The following is a 17,436-nucleotide window of genomic DNA, read 5'->3' as shown; positions in this document are numbered from 1 at the left end:
AGAAATAACCTAATTAGTTTTTAGATTTTAGTATATATTCGGGAAGTTTGAGGCCAATCTAATTCTTTTTCTTTTATAAGTGTGGCAGACACTCTTGGTTACCCACTCAACATCTACTGGCTTCCTAACATCAGCACTGATTTTCTCAGGTATTATCCCATTCTCCATGGTATTTATCATATTTCCTGTTCTGGAATTGTGAATTTTGACTTGTTTAAGTCAATCATGGAAAGGTCATTTACTTCTAATTAGCTTAGAAGTGAGCATGTGACTGTGCTCTAGTCAATGATACATCAAGGAAAGTCTATTAAGAAATATTTTTTTGGAAAGTTTTGTAGCATTTGAGATCACTACTCTATCAATTAGGAAAGTTTTCAAGTCAAAATAACATAAAACAAAATGACCTTTAAAATTGGGGATAGTTTTCTCACATAGCAAAAATGCCCAGAGGCAGGCAGTTGCTGATGTTGCATTTCTGATATCAGGGTATATATATCTGCAGTTTCTTTGACCTTTCCCTCATAGTTGTAAGACGGCTGCTGCAGTTCTAGCTCCAGTCATCGCTTCAAAGCAAGAAGGAAAAATAGGTAGGATAATGTCTATACCACATGCTACTGTCCTTTCATATTAAGAAAGCTTATAGTTTCCCAGAAACCATTTAGCAAAATATATTAGATTGGTCAGAGTTCTTCAGAAAAACAGAATATATATATGGAATATTGTATATATATATATTTACCTATATATATGTGTGTATGTGTGTGTACATATATATGATGAATAAATATAAATAAGGAATGGTTCACAGTATTATGAAAGCTGGCAAGTCCAATCTGCAAAGTGGGTTGCAGACTGGAGACTCAAGGATAGCTGATGTCCCCCTTTAAAGGTCGTCAGTCAGAAGAGCTGATATTTCTGATGAAGTCCAAAGGCTGTCTGGCGGAAAATTCTCTTACTCAGGGAAGAGTCAGACTTTTTGTTCTATTTAGGCCTGATAGAATAAGGCCCAACCACATTATGGAAAGCAATCTGCTTTACAGATTAAAATGTTAATCTCATCCATAAACACCCTTGAAGATATACTCAGAATAATGTTTAAACAAGCATCTGGGGACCCCATGGTCCAGTCAAGTTGACACATAAAATTAACCATCACACAAACTTCTGCTTACATTTTATAGTCCAAAATTATATCACATGGTCACCCTTGACCAAAAGGAAGTCTTAGAAAGTGTGTTTAGCTGGGCACAAAATCAAGGTTCTTTTAGTGAAGAAGAAGAGGATGGTGGATCTTGGATACGTAATCAACAACTACTGCCACTAAGACAGGAGGAGAGACAATTCATTTGCTGCTTTTGGAAATTGTGATGCTGTAACTTTTGCCATGAAAGAAGGTAGTGTGAGGATAGAGGCAGAATTATTAGTTTGAAAAAACCCTGGTCTTTCTTTACTAATGCAGTTAGACCACTGAATTAACTAATTCTAGAGTGGTTTTACCCTGGGCTTTGTGTGTATATGTGTGCACGTGTGTGTACATGAGATATGCATATATACAGTTTCCTTATTTTTAAGGTTACTTTGATGTTTCTGATACTTGCCACCACAAAGCATCTTTATTAATATAATAGCATAGATTCTTTCTGTCTGGAAGTTTTAAAATTTATCCTAAAAGTTTAGAAATTTTATCAGGCTTTTTTTTTTTCAGCATTCCTATACATACTTGAATACTTCAAACTGCAGATTTAAATTTTTCTTAATTTCAGGAAAATTGTCTTCTAATAGTTTAGTATTATTACCTTGTCTCTATTGTCTCTATCTGTTTTTATTTCTCATTCTAGAACTTCAGTTATCCATGGGTTAGGTTTATCTAGCCTGTAGTCTAGTTCCCATCCCTGGGTATTTTTTACTGTGTGCATTATGTCTCCCACTTGATCTTGCAAATACTGCCTTTTATGATACCCCAAATATCACAGTTCAGCCTCTCTACCAAGCTGAATTATCCAATAATTGCTTTATGTCAAGAAACAATGAGAGGTAACACCTACTAGTGATATATGATGCAGGGTTTCAGTTTTCAACTTTTTTGCCTCCTAGTTATCCACAGATATTACAAATTTGAATACTTTTCTTTAAAGATAGATTGAACTTTAAGCAATTTTTGTTTCTGTGGGATTAGAGGAGAATAAGAATTCTAAGAATCCAGTAATGTAAGACTGTGACTTTGCGATAGATGTTTTAGTGAGCTAATGTGATTCAAGTGGCCTTACAATCTGTTCAACAAATATTTTGGCATTACAAAAAGAACCTTTTCAAGTTTATTTTTTAGTTTTCTTGGCAAAGTGGTTAACCAAAAGGATCTTCTGTGGGTGGACAAGGATTGAGAAAACTAAGTAATTAGATCCATTGAACCTATTGTGGCAGAAATGCAGTGGTTCTATATGGATCTAAACAACTGCAATGTGCACTGTGCTGCTTAAAGCAGAGAGGACACAAAGAAACATGACGCACAGTCCTTGAGTTCATACAATCAGAAGGAGTGTGGAGTCTCATGCACTTGACTTAGGAAAGAAAGAGTGTTGAGCTCTGACATGTTCCCTCCTGATGCACCTTTAAAGGAGGTATCCCTAGGTCCCAGAGAATGCAAATTTGAGGAGGTGCTCATAATACAATTTTATCTGGGAATTGGGTATAATCATTTTTTGTGTCCTGGTATCATGTCAAAATGCCACTTGAAGTATTTTCTTTTCTTGATAATGGATTCTTCTCATAACCCCTCTGACAGGAAGATTAGAATTTGAGGCTGAGGTTTATTGCCCTAGAAAAGGAAAGGCAGATACTGTCTAGGCAGAAAGGAGTTGCTCAGCTCTGAGTTTCAAACCAGGCTTTTGAAAGTCCATGGTGAGAAAAGGGTTAGTCTTTACTGAAATCCCAAAGCTAGGGTTATACCTGTTTAAAACAGAACCTGGAAGGTTGAACATAGATTAAATCTTAGACTGGGGACATCCTACCACACATAAAGGAGGTGGCTTGGGTGGGAAGGGAGGTTTACAAATAATGGCTTGTTAGCCCCCCAATATATTTTGATTTTGCTATATTTATATCTCTTTAATTGCCCTTGTTATTAGGTCAAATTGTTGTCTATTTCTTCTAGCAGCTCTGGTCAGTTTTCTCCTATGGCTCATCTCTACCCTCTGGCTCCAGCAGCTTCCAGGCTCTGAACAGTTCTATAGTATGGATTGCAGTTGGGGCACTGGAACACAAGGATGTTCACAAGGATGTTCAGCAAGTTTTTTTTTTTTTTTTTTTCTTTCAGCCACTTTTATTTCCTTTTAGAGACAGGATCTAGCTATCTTGCGCAGGGTAGTCTCCGCCTTCTGGGCCCAAGCAGTCTTCCCATCTCAGCTCTCCAAGTAGCTGGTAATACAGGCATGTGCCGTTGCACCTGTCTCAGGCACTTTTAAACAATTACATTCTCACTTGATACGTAATTTTTGCTACAGTAGACGCTTAGTTTTTATGAATTTAACTTTTTCAATGATAACTCTTCTGCAAGTGATCACACCTTCCCATCATGTGTGTTTGAGATCACACCTTCCCATCATGTGTGTTTGAGTATTTTATATTTATTGTGTCACTTATTTACATATATTTTCTTTAGTTTTTTGGAGTCAGGCTCTCACTCTGTTGCATAGGCTGGAGTGCAGTGGTGCAATCATGGCTCACTGCAGGCTCAACTGCCTGGGTTTGAAGCAGCAGTCCTCCTGCCTCAGCCTCCCAAATAGCTGAGACCACAGAAACATGTCATGCCTGGCTCATTTTCAATTTTCTTTTCTTTTCTTTTGAGATGGAGTCTCGCTCTGTCTCCCAGGCTGGAGTGCAGTGGCACGATCTCGGCTCACTGCAAGCTCCACCTCCTGGGTTCACGCCATTCTCCTGTCTCAGCCTCCCGAGTAGCTGGAACTACAGGCACCCGCCACCATGCCCAGCTAATTTTTTGTATTTTTTAGTAGAGACGGGGTTTCACCGTGTTAGCCAGGATGGTCTCGATCTCCTGACCTTGTAATCCACTTGCCTTGGCCTCCCAGAGTGCTGGGATTACAGTCGTGAGCCACTGCGCCTGGCCTCAATTTTTATTTTGCAGAGATGAGGTCTTGCTATGTTGCCCAAGTTATTTAGGTCCATGCAAAACCACTGCATTTCTGTCACAATAGGTTCAATGGATCTAATTACTTAGTTTTCTCAATCTTTGTCCACCTACAGAAAATCCTTTTGGTTAACCCCTTTGCCAAGGAAACTAAAAAATAAATTTGAAAAGGTTCTTTTTGTAATGCCAAAATATTTGTTGAACAGATTGTAAGGCCGCTTGAATCATATTAGCTCATTCCTGGCCTCAAGTGATCCTGAATCACAGGTATTTGAAAACTGGAGTTATTTTGACAAAGAGCATGCCTAGCTGACCACTCAGCTGTGTCTCGTCTTGCCTTTGCTGAATTCCACTCTTTGTAGCATTTGTGAAAGATGGAAACGAGTTTTCACATGTGAAAAATGTCTATCAGAGGACAGGAAAACTTTAGTAGAAGTTGAAAGGGAGTTAACACCTGTGGCTTGAGAATATGCACAGAAAACAGGAGACTCTCAGTGGGATCTATGATTTGAGAGAAGGTCAGGCATCTGCCTAAACATTTCTGTGTTCACAAATATGGACATTTGTGACCATCCTGGAACATGTTCATGTTGTGTGTTGAAGTTCTATTGTTTTGAACCATGATTTCTTAACAGTTAATTACCCTCAAACTCAGAACAAAACTGATTAAGTTGCTCATTAACAGCATGTGATCACTTTCCAAATGTGTCTTTCTCACTTAGTTTACAAAAAAGAATGTGTTAAAATTCTGCCTTCCAAGTCAGTTTTGATCTGGTAACTCACATTCTTTTTTTTTTTTTTCTTTTTTGAGACGGAGTCTCGCTCTGTCACCAAGGCTGGAGTGCAGTGGTGCTATCTCCACTCGCTGCAAGCTCCGCCTCCTGGGTTCACGCCATTCTCCTGCCTCAGCCTCCGGAGTAGCTGGAACTACAGTCGTCCGCCACCATGCCCGGCTAATTTTTTTTTTTTTTTTGTATTTTTAGTAGAGACAGGGTTTCACCAAGTTAGCCAGGATGGTCTCGATCTCCTGACCTCGTGATCTGCCCACCTCTGCCTCCCAAAGTGTCAGGATAACAGGCGTGAGCCACCACACCTAGCCTGGTAACTCACATTCTTGTTCTTCACAAAGAAAAATACCTTCCTGTGCATGTGATTTATTGCCTCACTGAAGCCTACCCCAGCAATAATTGAAATAATATTCTTTTCATGTCACTCCAAGACTAATAGAGAAAGGTCCAAGTGGCAGGATACTTACAGATATCAATTTCAGTCAAGTTCTTAACCAATATAAGAAGGTCACACAATAATGGAAAATACCCTTTACTTTCTGCATCTCCTTATAGGTAGAATACACCAGCTTTAGCAGTCTGAGTTTGGAGCTGTTTTGTTTTAAATGAGGGCACATGGTTAATTTTCTGTGTGTTTCAGGGCAGAAATTGTCATATGATAGGATGACGGATTTCATCTGTGTTTTTATAAGGGTAAACTCAACCGAATAGAGTACAGAGGATCGGGATGGAAGCTTATACTGTGAGTTGATACAGGGAAAACAAACCTTATCAGGGAGTGGAAGAGTTAGCTTCCCCAACACTGAATCAAGGTTTTCATGAATGATAAAAATCATCCCCCAGTTGCTCGTAGCACCCTCAGCGTGGGCTGGCTAGGAGACACCTGAAGAGGCAACCACTAATTATTCTGATCTTGAGAAAGGCAGTGAAAGCCTCCATGGCCATGCCTGTGGTCAGTGAAAAGGGCCACAATGGGGCTTTCTCTGAGCCCACCCAGAGCAGGAGATGATACGTAGTGCAGGACCAGGCCTGAGAGCAGAGACATTTAGCAAGAGAAGCAAAAGGAGCAATAATAGCCAATATAGACAAAGAGCTAGACCCTCTTTATTGCCTGGTTAAATAACTTGCCCACGTTCTCACAGTTAATAAGCATAGAAAGAGCCTTGAATAATAGGTTGAGCCAAACAGCATTTCCAGTCAACATACCGAAGCTATACAAATGGCAATTTAATATGGCTCAACCTAATAATTCTGAACAGTATTTCAAAGCTTGTACTGTTACAAAGAAGTTGGAAGAGTTTAGTATTTTCAAACTTTAGTAACTTAAGAATCAATTTCATGACTTTTGCTATTTCTATGTACTGCTTTTACTATTATTATTTTCAAGATTGACTCTTAAAAAATTAGTCTCATCGTAATGATCTAGGTTGTCATAGCAAACACTTACACAACACTTATGATATACCAACACTTTACACATATTAATACATTGTGACTGAAATCACAGTTTTGATATGTTAGCTATATTTTCTACTATACGTTAATATAAAAACATACATATTACTTTTAAAATGTTTATTTCTACACCCCTTAAAGTCACCTCTTATACCAGATAGGGATATATATTGCACTTTGAGAAATTTTGGATTAGGGAACTCCTAAGGCTCCTTCCATCTTTAACATTTCTAACTGGTTGACCATTATCACACAGAGAAGCTGTGCCATGTAAAACTGTGCCATTAAGTGTGTGGGCTTCCTGGATTCACTCTGGCTCTGTCATTTGTTACCTTAGTAAACTTGGGCATGTCATTTGAAACCTTTTGCTGCTGGATGTAGTGGCATGCACCTGTAGTCCTAGCTACTTGGGAGGCTAAGGTAGGAGGAGTGCCAGCATGGTCAACATAGAGAGACCTGTCTCTAAAAACGAAACAAAACAAAAAACCGCACACACAAAAACCTCTGGCATACATTGGCTCCTTCCACCTCACTGGGTTGCTGTGAGTTAATGAGATAATAAATGTCAAGGGTAGGTGCTAGCCCATTGCATGCACTCGATAACTCTTCCTTATTATTGAATCACAGCTAAGGCAGGGTAATTAAGGCCGTGCTCTAGGGAAGTGAGACTTTAAGGATGCCAACAATTAACAAATTTAAAAGCTAGTGGGGAAAAAGAGTTAATGCTCACTGTTTCACATGCTTTTCTGTCTTGGGAAAGCTGCCTTGTCATTTCCACTCCACCGTTGTCTAGATTTCTCTGGACCCTGAGCCAGCCCTCTTGACATCAGGAGGAAATGGACAATGTCAAAGACTCAACTTTAAGGATAGTGACTTCAGTTCAGATACTTTTTGTATATTATGGAACCATTTCCTCCCCACTATATATAATATAGCACCACTGATTTGCAGATATGTTTCTTTCTGTTTGTCAGTATTACTAGTTAGGGCTAGTTCTCTTATCTCCTAAGACTGGACTTGGAAGGCCAAGTGAGTTTTAAAAAGGCAGGGTTTTTTTGTTTGTTTGTTTGTTTTGTTTTGTTTTGCTTTTTTGTGGGAGTCATTCTACAATTCAGGAAAATTGCCCCATGGTGAATCAAGGTGTTTTAATAAAAGTTATCATCTATTTGAAGGCTTAAGTATTTAATAGTTGGCCCTAATAGCATTAACTGAAGTAGGCACTGTTATTAACCCTGTTTCACAGATAAGAAAAGTGAGATATAGAAGTGAATCAAATAACCCAAAGCTACAGGGTTGATAAGTAGCAAAGGTGGAATTTGAAGCCAGACAGCCTGACTTAGAACATGTACTCTTAGCCATATTTAACACAAGGTCTCAGCAAAATGTAACCTTCCTACTTATCCTTGCTCACAACCAGCTACTAATCAATTTAATCCCAGTTTCAGAGAAATCATATTGCATAATCATCAAAAGCAGACTCTGGAGCCTACCTCTACCACGTATAAAGTATCTGACCTTGGGCAAGTTGCTTATGTTCTCTGTGCCTTAATTTCCCTATATACAAAATATGGGTAATAATAGTACCTACTTCATAGGATTGTGAACAATAAGCTGGTTTGTATATATAAGATGTCTAGAACTCATAGTAAGCACTATTCTCTATTAATAGAGAATTGGATAAATCAATTATGTTACATCCATAATGTGGAATATAAGGGAGTCATAAAAACTTGATTAACATAGAAATATGTTGAGTGAAGAATGCAGCTTACACAATTGAATAAGATATTGAATAAAACTGTTTTGTGTATGTGTGTGCCGAGTGCACATACAGTTAACTTTTTTGTTTATTTTATTAAAAATTACTTCTGTATTTCGAAAAAATTACAGTCAGTAATTTTCACTTAAAAGATCTTATTAGGAAATGTGGAGATCACACACACACACACACACACACACATGCACACACACACACACATGCACACACACACACAGTTGAGGCCCTCAAATGTGTGCTGAGCCCTGAACTGGGGCCCTTCCTGGAATTTGATTATTCAAATGCCATTTTACCTAGTGGGCTGGAATTTAAGCTCTCCTCACTTAGCTTTAGTTCAGTGACACCTATGTTGAAGGTTTTAAATTATTTTAGATTGCAAATGCTACTGGTTCTCTATTTGGCTTGGGGTCTTTCATTGAGAGCTTTAGAAAACCTAATCTTTAGTCCACTCACAGGTATCCTCCATGGTCAGAGGGAATTAACAATGGCAATTTGAAAAAGATACAATACGTATATTTCTAGAAAAAATTTAGAGTTGGCATTCTATGTTAGCTCTTTCTTTAAGAATACGAGTCCAATGGCTACGAGATCCTTTGATTTGTGACATCCACAGAAGCACAGGAAGAAGGAATGATTCATCTATTCAACAAGCATTTCTTTGAACACTGTATGTACCAGGTTCTGTGTTAGGAAATGGAAATATGAAGATAATAAGACACAGTTCCTACCTTTAAAATGCCAATAGTTCAATGATGATTGAAGCAGGCAGGCAAACAAATCACTGGGTTAGAATATGAAAGGTACTGTATGGCTTATAAGAATGGGGATGATGGCTGGGTGCAGTGGCTTATGTCTGTAATCCCAGCACTTTGGGAGGCTGAGGCGGGTGGATCACCTGAGGTCAGGAGTTTGAGACCAGCCTGGCCAACATGGTAAAACCCTGTCTCTACTGGAAATACAAAAAATTAGCTGGGCATGGTGGCAGGCACCTGTAATCTCAACTGTTTGGGAGGCTGAGGCAGGAGAATTGCTTGAACGCGGGAGGTGGAGGTTGCAATGAGCCAAGATCACACTGTTGCACTCCAGCCTGGGTGACAGAGTGAGACTCTGTCTAAGAAAAAAAGAATAGGGATGACACAAAAAATGTGGTCAATTCCCAATAGATAAGTGGATTTAGAAAAAAAGCCTCTCAGAAGAAGCAAGTTGGTTCTTCATAGATGGATAGATATTTGGCAAGCTGGCAAGGGGAAGAAGGGCCTTGTGGGTAGATGGAGCAGCATGAGTGAAAGCAGAGAGGAATGAGAGACTCAGGAAATTTTGGGAAGCAAAATATAGTTTGGAACGTCTGGAATTAGGGTGGACGGATTATAGTAAAGAAAAAGATTAGGAGTTAGGACTCAAATTAGTAAATTACTTCTTCTAGCCAACCTAAGAAGTCTGGAATTTGTCATAGAGGTTATGGAGAATTCTTGAAGGGTTTTCATTAGGAAAGTAACATGGTGCAATTTTCAGTGTACAAAGATCACTCTGGTAGGGAGTGGATTGAGAAGAAAAAGCTAGAAGCAAGACAATTTGTGAGGAAATGTTTGCAGCCATTCATTGTGAAATGATGAATGAAGGCAGAAACAACAGCAGGGATTGAGAGGACAGGGTGTTGGGAAGACATATAGAAGCTCAACTATTCCTGCCTGAGAATTGCTCCTCTCTTCCTCAGGGCTGGAAAGTCCACAGCCATCTTTGTGCCATGTGTTCTTGACCCTGTAGTTGCAGCTGATTGGATCAGGGGGTATATTTGCCTGAGATGGACCAATCAGGTACTCTTTATTTCTCAATCAGTTAGTCCCCATATGTGACTGAAACTGAGGATTATATAAACTGTGGGACAGCCATCTTCTATGAAATGTAAAAAGAAGTAGAGAACTGCATGACCTCAGAAAAAGGAAAGAGAATGTAAATGACATAGAGTGAGAAACAGAGATGGGAGAACCTGTAGACTGAGAAGAGGTGGGGGAGAGAGAAAAAGACAGGGAGAAAGAGAGACAGATACATATACAGAGATAGAATGGGAGCACTCCTCTAATTTCCAAATATTCTCCCAGGGCTTTGTTTCTTCTCATATGTTAATGGAGAAGAGATGGTCAAGATAATCAAAGGTCACTAGGCATGCATGGAGATAAGCCACCATGAGGAAGAGTCAGCAGCAACAACAAATGATAGATTTAGAGCTTTAAGAACTACAGATATGGGCATTTTCAAATACATAATGTAAGAAAGCTATCTATAAATGTTTAAAGAAATAAAGCATAATTCACAAAAGATGAGTATGTAAATAGACTATAATAAATGACTATTTTTAATACAAACAATGGAAACTTCTAGAAATGAAAGTATAATTATAGAAATTTCTTTAATGGACAAGTTAACAGTGGTTTAGGTGATTAGATAATTGATTAACTAGAAGCAGAACAGGATAAATGCCTAGAATTCAGGAAAGGGTAGGTGGAAGAAAAGAGAAGAGAAGAGATAAAAACATGAAAAAGAAGTTTATAATTTAGAAGATAGTATGAGAAGATCTAATATATGTCTAATTGGAGTCCTAGAAGAAAAGACTAGAGAAAATGAAGGAGGGCCAAATCTGATGAGATAATGGCTGAGAACTTTTAGAATTGATGAAATACATGAGTCCACATGGTGAGGAAGCATATTGTATACCATTTAGGGTTTTTTCAAAAAGCAAGTCATGTTTAGACACATCAGAATAAAGCAATTCATGACTAGACACTGGTATTATGATACCAAAGATAAAAATATATTTAAAGCATTGATAATGAAAAGAAAGCTTACATAGAAATAAATGAAATAAGGCAGATTGTATATTTTTTCCAGTTTTTTATGATGATAAAATATAATAAGATAAAATTTTTCATCTTACCTTTTTTTTTTTTTTTTTTTTCTGGAGACAGAGTCTTGTTCTTTTGTCCAGGCTGGGAGTGCAGTGGCGTGATCTTGGCTCACTGTAACCTCCGCCTTCCAGGTTCAAGTAATTCTCCTGCCTCAGCCTCCCAAGTAGCTGGGACTACAGGTGGGTGCCACCATGCCTGGCTAATTTTTTTGTATTTTTAGTAGAGATAGGGTTTCGCCGTGTTGGCCAGGCTGGTCTGGAACTCCTGACCTCAGGTGGTTCACCTGCCTAAGCCTCCCAAAGTGCTGGGATTATAGGCATGAGCCACTGCACCTAGCGTCATCTTACCATTTTTAAGTATACAGTTCAGTGGTATTAAATACATTCATAATTTTGTGCACTCATCACCACCATCCATCTCCACAACTCTTTTCATCTTGTAAAATAAGAACTATACCCATTAAACAAACAATAACCCCCTATTTCTCCTACTCCCAGCTCCTGGAAACCACTATTCTACTTTATTACTATGATTTTGACTGCTCTTGAGTACCTCATATAAGTGGTATCATTCAGTGTTTGTCTTTTTCGTGACTGACTTGTTTCACTTAGCCTAATGTCCTTAAAGTTCATCCATGTTGTTGCATACTGCAGAATTTCCTTCCTTTTTAAGGCTGAACAGAATGAATAATATTCTGTTGTAAGGATATACCACATTTTACTTATCCAGTCATTCATTGATGGACATTGGATTGCTTCCGTGTTTTAGCTATTGTAAATAATGCTTCTATGAACATAAGTGTACAAACAAATCTTCGAGATCCAACTTTCAATTCATTTGGGTGTATACCCAAAAGTGAAATTGATGGTTCATATGGTAATTCTATTTTTTATTCTATTTTTAACTTTGAAAAACTGCCATGCTGTTTTCCAGTGGTTGTATAATTTTACATTTCCACCAACAGTGCACAGATGTTCCAATTTCTGCACATCTTTGCCAACCTTTACTTTTGTTTAGTTTTGTTTTGGATAGTAGCCATCCTAATGAGTGTAAAGTGGTATTTCATTGGAGTTTTGATGTGCATTGTTCTAATAATCAGTGATGTTTAGCACCTTTTCATTTATATTTCTTTTGGGAGAATGTCTATTGAACTCCTTTGCCCATTTTTGAATTGTGTTTTTTGTTCATTTGTTTGTTTTTGAGTTTTAGGAGTTTGCCATATATTCTGGATATTAATCTCTTATCAGATATGTAATTTGCAGATTATTTTCTCTCATTCTGTTGCCTTTTTTTTTTTTTACTTACTGTTTACCTTGTTTCTATATAACCTGTTAAAAGGTATGATGGCAAAAAAATATTCCAGCCACAGTAGCAATTAAAAAAGACACCAAATACCCCTAAAAAAAAACCGTGTGGGATGTATACAAAATATAAAAGAAGATTTGAGTAAATATATATAAAAATATGTATTCTTGAATGGAAAGCTCATTTTAAAAACTTCAATTCCTCTCTGAATAATTGAGTAATTCATAGTTTACCACACTTCCAGTTGAAATTCTAGAAGAACTTAACACAATCAGAATTTAGAAATGGACAAAATTTTCCTGGTTATATTTCACCTGGGAAATTAACAAGTGAGATTACTATAAAATATTTGGAAAAAAAAATTAAGATAAAAACAGATACTTTCTTAGCTGGGTATAAATGGATTATAACCTAAGGAAGTAAAAAGGCTGTATGAACAAGAATTAATGAACAAATTAATGAGAGAAAAAAAAAAAAAGGCCAAACACAGTGGCTCATGCCTGTAATCTCAGCACTTTGGGAGGCCAAGGTGGGAGGATTGCTTGAGGCCAGGAGTTTGAGACCAGTCTGGGCAACAGAGCAAGAAACTGTCACTAGAAAAAAAATTAAAAAATAAAAATAAAGGAAGGAAGGAAGGAAGGAAGGGAAGGAAGGAAGGAAGCTGTGTATGGAAGTATGAGCCTGTCATCTTAGCTACTCAGGAGGCTGAGGCAGGAGGATCACTTGAGCCCAAGAGTTTTAGGCTGTAGCAAGTCATGATTGTACCACTGCACTCCAGCCTGAGGGACAGAGTGAGATCCTGTCTCTAAGGAAAGGGTGGGGGTCAGGGGGTGGGATGTGTGCTGAATAAATGACTCTGAAACCATTTCAAATAATACAAGAATTTCATGTATAAGAAAGGAAACTCACAAATCAATTAGAGGTGGCTTATGCAGCAGATGGTGATAGTAGTTTTCATGCACAAATTTTATGACCTATCTATTTTGTTGTTGTTGTTGCCTGTGTTTTTGTTATTATAGCCAAGAAATCATTGCCAAGTCCAATGTTGTGAAATTTTCCCCTATGTTTTCTTCTGAGGGTTTTATTAAACCTTACATTTAGGTCTTTAATCCATTTTGAGTTAATTTTTGTATATAATTAGGTACGGTTTCAACTTTATTCTTTGATATGTGGATATCTAGTTTTTCCACCACCATTTGCTGAAAAGCTATTCTTTTCCCCATTGAATGGTCTTAGCTTCCTTGTCAAAAATTATTTGACCGTACATGTAAGGGTTTATTTTTGGGCTCCCAATCATATTTATTTGATCTGTATGTCTGACTTTATGACTTTATGGCACTGCCTTTATGCCAGTACCATACTGTTTCAATGACTGTTGCTTTGTAGTAAATTTTGAAATTAGGAAGTGTGAATCTTCTAGCTTTCTTCTTTCTTGAGATTGTTTTGGCTATTCAGGATCCCTTGAAATTCCATATGAATTTTTGGATGGGTTTTCTCCAAAAAAAAAAAAAAAAAAAAAAATCACTGGGATTTTGCTAGGGTTGCACTGAATCTGTAGATCTCTTTCTGTAGTATTGACAGTTTAACAATATTGTCTTCTAATGCACAAACATGAAATTTGTTTCAATTTCTTTGTGTCTTAATTTCTTTCAGCAATGTTTTGTAGTTTTTATTGTTTTTATTGTTCAAGTCTTTTACTTACTTAGTTAATTCCTAAGTATTTTATTCGTTTTGGTGCCATTATAAACAGAATTTTAATAATTCCTTTTCTTATTGTTCATTTTAGTGTATAGAAATAAAACTAATTTTTGTGTGTTGATTTTGTATCCTGCTACTTTGTTGAATTTATTTATTAGTTCCAACAGTTTTTTGTAGAATCTTTAGGGTTTTCTACATATAAAATTATATCATCTACAAACAGAGATAATTTTACTTCTTTCTTTCAGATTTGGATACCTTTTACCTCTTCCACTTTCCTTATTTCTCTGGCTAGAACTTCTAGTACTATGTTGAATAGAAGCAGAAAAAGCAGACATCTTTCCTTGTTCCTGATCTCTGAGGAAAAGCTTTCAATCTTTCACCATTGAGTGGAATGCTGCCATGAAAATTTTATAAATGCCCTTTATCATGTTGAGGAACTTCCCTTCTATTCCTAGTTTGTTGAGTGTTTTTATCATAAAAGGGTATAGAATTTTGTCATATGTTTTTTCTGTATCAATTGAGATGATCATGTGGTTGTTTCTATTCACTGTGTTAATGTGGTATATTCTGTTAATCAGTTTTCATATGTTGAATCATCCTTGCATTACAGGAATAAATACCACTTGGTAATGGTATATATGGTGTGTAGTCCTGTTAATATGCTGCTCAATCAATTTTGTTAATATTTTGTCAAGGATTTTTACATCAATAATCATAAAATATATTCTTTTAAAAGATTAAAAGGGTTTTTGTAAATCCTTGACAAAATATTAGCAAAATGAATTTTATGACATAATGTTCTTTTCTTGTAGTGTCTTTGTCTGGCTTTGGTATCAGAGTAATGCTGGCCTTATAGAATGAGTTAGGAAGGGTTCCCTCTACAATTTTGGGGGAATAGTTTGAGAAGGATTGGTATTCTTCTCTAAATGTTTGGTAGAATTCATCAGCGAAGTCATCAGGTTCAGGGCTTTTCCTTGTAAGATTTTTCATTACTAATTAGATATTTTTACTAGTTGTAAGTCTATTCAGATTATTTATTTCTCCTTGATTTAGTCTTGGTAGGCTTTCTGTTTCAAGGAATTTGTCCATTTCATCTAGGTTATCCAATCTGTCAATACACAATTGTTCATAGTACTCTCTTATAATCTTTTCTATTTCTGTAGAATAAGGAGTAATGTCCGCATTTTTATTTCTGATTTTAGTAATTTGAGTGTTCTCTTTTTTTTCTTAATACACCTAACTAAACATTTGTCAATTTTCTTAATCTTGTCAAAGAACTAGCTCTTGGTTTTATTGATTTTCTCTTGATTTCTATTCTTTATTTTGTTACCTCTACTCTAATATTTATTATTTCCTTCTTTCTGCTACCTTTGAGTTTTGTTTGTTCTTATTTTTCTTCTCTTTTTTTTTTTCTTTCTTTTTTCTTTTTTTTTTTTTGCAACAGGATCTCACTCTGTCACCCAGGCTGGTGTGCAGTGGTGCAATCATAGCTCACTGCAGCCTTGACCTCCCAGGCTCAAGCAATTCCCCCATCTCAGCCCCCTGAGTACTGAGACCACAGGCATGTGCCACCATGCCTGGATAATATTTGTATTTTTTATAAAGATTGGATTTCACTATGTTGCTCAGGTTGGTCTTGAACTCCTGGGCTCAAGTGATCTGCTTGCCTTGGCCTCCCAAAATGCTGGGACTACAGGCATGAGCCACTACACCCAGCCTGTTCTTCTTATTCTAAACTTGTAAAGTTAGGATGTTGATTTGACATTTTTCTTGTTTTTTATTGTAAACATATATAGCTATAAATTTCCACCCGCAGACTGCTTTTGCTTTGTCCCATAAGATTTAGCATGTTGTGTTTTCATATTTATTTGTCTCTAAGTATTTTCTAATTTCCCCTGTGATTTTTCCTTTGACCTATTGGTTGTTTAAGAGTTTGCTGTTTAATTTCCCCAAATTTATGCATTTTCTGTTTCACTTCTGTTACTCATTTCTAACTTTATGTCATTGGTCAGAGAAGATACTTTGTATGATATCCGTCTTTTAATATCTGTTGAGACTTAATTTGTGGCCTAACATATGATGTATCCTGCAAAATGTCCCATGCGCACTTGAGAAAAGTTTGTATACTGTGGTTGTTGGATAGAGGATTCTGAGTATACCTGTTAGTCTGGTTGGTTTATCACATTGTTTAAGTCTTCTGTTTCCTTGCTTATTTTTTGTCTGGTTGTTCTAACCATTATTGAGAGTTGGGTATTGAAGTCTCCAACTATTGTTACAGAACTATCTCTTTTTCCCTTTCATTCTGTAAGCTTTTGCTTTATATGTTTTTATGGTCTGTCCTTAGGTGGGTAAATGTTTATAATTGAATATCTTCTTGCTGTATTGGGTCTTTTATTAATGTATAATGTCCTTCTTTGTCCACTATAGCCTTGTAAGTTTATTTTGGCTGGGAGCAGTGGCTCATGCCTGTGCTCCTAGCATTTTGGGAGGCTGAGGCAGGTGGGACACTTGAGCCCAGGAGTTCTAGACTATCCTGGACAACATGGTGAAATGCCCTTTTTACAAAAAATACAATAGTTAGCAGGGTGTGGTGGCGCTTACCTGTAGTCCCAGCTACTTGGGAGACTGAGGTAGGAAGATTGCTTGAGCTGGGAGGTCAAGGCTATAGTGAGCCAAGATTGTGCCACTGCACTCCAACCTGGGTGACAGGGTGAGACCCTGTTAAAAAAAATAATAAATCTATTTTGTCTGATATTATTATAGCCACTCCTGCTGTGTTTTGGTTACTATTTGCATGGAATATTTTTTCCATGCTTCCACTTTTAATCTGTTTATATCTTTGGATCTAAAGTGAGTCTTTTGTAAACAGTAAATAGTCGGACCATGTATTTATCTATTCTGCTCATCCCTATCTTTTGATGGTAGGGTTTAACCCATTTGCATATAAAGTATATACTGATAAGGAGAAACTTAATTTTTTTCATTTTGCTATTTGTTTTTTATGCCTTATAGCTTGCTTTTCATTTCCTGCATTTATTGAGTGTCTTCTTTTATGTTTAGTTGATTTTTTGTAGTGAAATTTTAAAATTTCTTTCCATTTCCTTTTGTGTACATTCTTTAGCTATTTCGTTTATGGTTACCATGGGGATTATACTTAACATCCTAAAGTTATAACACTCTAATTTGAATTTATACCAGCTTAAGTTCAATAACATACAAAACTCGGCTCCTTTACAATCCTGTCCCCACCTCTTTCAGTTGTTAGTGTCATAAAATTACATCTTTTATATTTCATGCCCCAAAACATAAAGTAATAATTTATTTACATACATTAGTCTCTTAAATTATGTAGAAGATTGGCTA

The sequence above is a fragment of the Rhinopithecus bieti genome, unplaced genomic scaffold (assembly GCF_001698545.2).
Source record: "Rhinopithecus bieti isolate Rb0 unplaced genomic scaffold, ASM169854v2 scaffold_10657, whole genome shotgun sequence".
NCBI lineage: Eukaryota > Metazoa > Chordata > Mammalia > Primates > Cercopithecidae > Rhinopithecus > Rhinopithecus bieti.
Note: the sequence above shows the minus strand (reverse complement) of the source record.